Source organism: Pteropus vampyrus, unplaced genomic scaffold (assembly GCF_000151845.1).
Source record: "Pteropus vampyrus isolate Shadow unplaced genomic scaffold, Pvam_2.0 Scaffold28, whole genome shotgun sequence".
Classification (NCBI taxonomy): Eukaryota; Metazoa; Chordata; class Mammalia; order Chiroptera; family Pteropodidae; genus Pteropus; species Pteropus vampyrus.
Genome location: NW_011888809.1, coordinates 4180015 through 4184583, shown reverse-complemented (window position 1 = coordinate 4184583; position 4569 = coordinate 4180015).

The following is a 4569-nucleotide window of genomic DNA, read 5'->3' as shown; positions in this document are numbered from 1 at the left end:
AAAAGAAAAGGAAAGGAAAAGATGACCAAGTGAAGCATTTTTTCACTAGGCTTATTAGCCCAGGAAACAAGATGTAGTAAAAGATGAATATCTTAAGTCAGGCAGGCTAGATTCATATTCCAGTGCTGTTAATTACTAGCTGTGTGATCTTGGACAATTTACTTAACCACTTTGAAACCTAGTTTCTTTTCTAGAGTAGTGGGTTTAATAAAACCTAAGTTGTGAGGTTGTTTAAAGATTTCGAGATTCTGGTGCATTATGAATCACACAGGACATATAGTTAGCAGACAATGGATTGTAATTATATTTCATTAACTCTTTCTCAGTGGGCCTGTTTCCTATCAACCCAATGAATTGAGTTCATTTGTTCTTTCTTTAAAGCAGACCAGCTTAATAGAATGGCCTTTCCCAGCTCCTATTACTAACAAATTAGGGTTGCATGTATTTGTATTAAAATATATTTGACAAATGCAGTAAGCTTCACAATACTGACAAATGTATTACTTTAAATGTCACTTTTAGTGCATGCGATCGTTAGACTCTAATATGGACTTTTAATTTTTTTTGTGAAAGGCAGGAGGAACATGCGGGTTGGCTCTTCAGGTTAATTCTAAAGAATTAGGTTAATCTTTTTGTAAGGGTACATTGCTACTTTCTTCCTAAGAGCAGAGTAATTCATTGTCTCTCTGGCTCTCTGTGCAAAACTCTGTACAAGGTGTGTCATGTATTTGGCTCTGAATCTCCATGTTTCACTTGGTTATTTTCCCCAGTGATAGCCTCACTCTTGGGTAGCACGGTGACTGGAGAAATTTCAGACATCACATCTGATCCTTATAACATTTAGTGGGTGAAGGAGCAAACATGTCTCTTTCTGTGTCTTCCAGGAGGGCCTCCATATAGTCTCCCTTTCAAAGCTCATTGACCAGAGTCAGGTCATATGCTTACTCTGAGCCAGTCCTTGGCAAGGAGAATGGGATGGCCATGATTCATGTAGACCAATCAGGTTGTGCACCTGAGGCACATACTTTATGAAATAAAGGTGAATCTATAAAACAGAAGAGTTTTCTGTTAGAAGGAACCAAAAGTATATAAGAACATGGTGCAGATAACCAATGGTGATAACTCTGTTGGTTTTCTGAATAGCACAGTGACTTGCTACCATTTTAAAATAGGGGTCATTCTTTAATCATGCAATGGAAAAAGATCAATGTGGAGTTAATTCATTGTTTTTAGTACACAAACAAAGCAAGAGTTGGTTTAATTTTTTAGGACCAAATCAAGCATCTCTTCCTCTAAATGCTTTTTTTTTTTTTCCACTTTGTAAACATATGCTGGACCAAACACTTTACCTGACTCAGATAGGTGAGTGAAAAGGATTATTTATAAAATTAAGTAAACAGTATTTAAATGTATAAATATCTTCAAAATATACCTTGATGGCAATATTAACACTGAATGACTTTCAGGATTTCTTTTTACCTGGAAGGGCAAATGCATAAGCGGATCAGGAGTTGTCTGGTTTTCTTTATCTTCTTTATTATTTTGCACATACACATGTAGTTCTTTCTGTATATTAGCTCTACAGGATGTGGACATCCTCTTTATTTCAGGTCATCCCCCAGAGTAGAATTCTTATGGGAAACAGTAGCTATTTCTTCTTACAGAAGCCTAGAGAGGTCAACCAGTAAGCTAACACAGGAACAAGTGATCTAGCCTCAGTTAAGCTAATGCTCCTTCCCAGGGCTTCAAATCTGGAAGAAGAAACTCACACACATGGGTGCAGTTGAGAAACTATCCACCGGTAATAGAAGTGCTGAGATTCTAACACATGAGTTATCGTGGGCATGAACTAGGCTGTGTCCTGCCACCTTGTTTTCCTGATTGCTGCCAATTTTCTGAGTCTAGTTCACCAGACTTTTGTTGAATCTATAGCTATCTCATATCTTTTGATACTTAAACGAGACAGATTCTGTTTTTCTGCGTGTGCTTGTATGCATAAATACGTACCAGTAAGGCTCTCTTCAAAAACAAGAGGCCGGGGGATATTTAGAACCAGAAATTAATGTCACATGGCTGCCCCTTTCACTGCCTGAAGATTCTGAAGACTTGAGACTATCTTTGAGCCACATACCCTCTGCCTTTCAGATTGGATCCAGACTATTTTCCCCACTCTCAGCTTTTCTCATCAAAAAGAAGTTCATAGCTCAATGGCATGTGGGCTAAGATTACAGTAAAAAAAAAAAAAAAATGGTTATCTCGGATCAAAAATTTCTTTTAAGGTTATTCTTGCTCTGGAAAAAGAAATGAAGGAAAGATAAAGAGCCACGGTTATTTTTGTGGTTTCAACAATTATTTTCAGAAGTCTATTCTTGGTAGGAGAGGATTTTATCCTCAGATCAACAAACTAGTCTGCAGAAGAGCGGGAAGCCTGCTGGCTCTGCAGAGGACATTAATGCCTTGGTCCCTAGTGCAACTCATGTGTTCTGCTGGTAAATTTGCAACATTTTTACATACCGTGCTCTTTATAATTTTATCAAGTTTTTTTGCCTACAATCGTTCAATATTTTTCTCCTCAAAAAACAAACAAAAATATATATCTCGTATAGTGGATACCAAAAGAGAAATATCTTTAGCATGTGATAAAACACTCAGTAAAAATTTACTGAGTGTCACCTACATGTAATTTTCTGTGCCACACGCTCTTCATAAACAGGCTGGTGTTAGTCGTAGCCGGAAGCTCTGATTTGCAGCATTGGCCAATTTCCGTGGTGTAAATATTATACTTGCATCACCATGGCTAATCAAGCTACCTACATTGACTTAACTGAGCATGGAATGGGAACAGATACGCACAATCTCCAGGATACCATTAGAGCTCCAGAGCTTCAGAGTTTGAGAGAGTAAGAAAAATCAAATTTATGTGATAGCAATGGAGAATATTGCAAAAGGGAAACAGGTGTTCTGGGCAGGTGAATAGTGGGCAAAGCATTATTCATGAGAGGAGCAGGGTGAAGAAAATGATGTCTCCTTCTAGAAGAAGGTGGTGACTTTCCAGGGCACAGCAGGAACGGAAGCTGGGGGAAAGAGAACGAAGGAGGATAAAGCGGGGGAACTGCGAAGGGCATATGTTGGAAAAATGGGTGTGATAAGTGTGGCAGGAAGAAGCACATCCACACCATCAAAGGAAGAAAGTGCTGGGTTGATATGGTGCCCCATATGGTGCGTATCAGAGCATGCACGGATATCACCACGCAAAAAGTAAAGTCGCAGGTCACATTTCTGGGGGAGCACATTAATTAAGCCAGTGGCAGAAATTCTGCTTACCAAAGGGCATCCCACCAGCGTTTGCCTGTTAACACTTTCGGTGTCTCTGGGCTTGCATTCGGTTAAGCATATTTTATGTCTAAGAAAGGTGGAAGCAATGGGGGTCAAGGGCCACATCAGTACCTTTGAGCGTGCATTATGACTTCAGGATGGGGATTCTGCCACAGAGATTTCACTGGAGAAAAATAACTCTGAATCATCTATGTCCCTTAGCCATTTTCGATCTAGCCAGGCAGACAGTTTTGCTACAATGCCAGGTCAGTAATTGTGCGGGTCTAGAATCTCCAGACAGCAGACATTCATCAGCGAGGTATGTTTTGAGACACAGAACTCCCTGAACGGGGCAGAGACTGTGTTTCTAGTATCAGTTATCTTTTCTGTGTCAGGGACTCATCTTCACTGAGGTAGAGCAGGATAATGACGATGATCTCGTGCTCTCTGTGGAGCGCAGGGCACGTGAGGAAGGATTCAGCCTCTCCTTTGTTTTCTGTGCTTGGCTGCACTGAAGACATGAAGCAGCTTCAGGACACGTCACATGTTTACTCCCTCTCTACCCTTCCCTCCCACTCCCATGCGCCACTGATGTTGGGCTGCTTCCTTACATTTTATGATCGTAAAGTTGGATGCTGTCTTTGAATCAATATTTCTTTACAGCTTTTCCTGGAAGGGATCTTACTCCATCTGCCATATCCTCAGGGGATCTCAGAGAGGAACTAGGCCCAAAGAAAGAGTCTTTGCCCAGGTTCAAAAGCAGAATCAGGGTTCATTTATCGTCTTCAACTCGTTCACCCCTAAAGGGTCTTCATTCAAAGTGATTTGCCATCCACAGCATAGAGGGATTCTACCTGTAAGACACTGAAGTGACTGGTTAAGAAAAGGCCCAGGTAAAGGCAGAGTAGCAGCACATAACAGAAGCAGGAGTCTATAATATTGAGCTGTCTTCCTTTGCAGGCATCATGCCTGTTTTTTAAACATGGACTGAAAACACAAACAATGCAGCAAATCTGTTTGATACTCACGTGTCACTGATAGCTGTACTGCTCCCAGCGTACTAGGATCCTGTCTCTGTTTTGTTTCCCTGTGGAGGGTGGACTTGGTATCCTGCGCCACATCTCAGCTTTTTTAACAGCTATAGCTTTATTTATTTATTTATTTATTTATCTGCGGGTTGGAGGCGAGGAGTAGACAGCAGAACACTGTTGCCCTTCAGCTGGTTCCTGGACCACAAACTAGACTCATACTGGG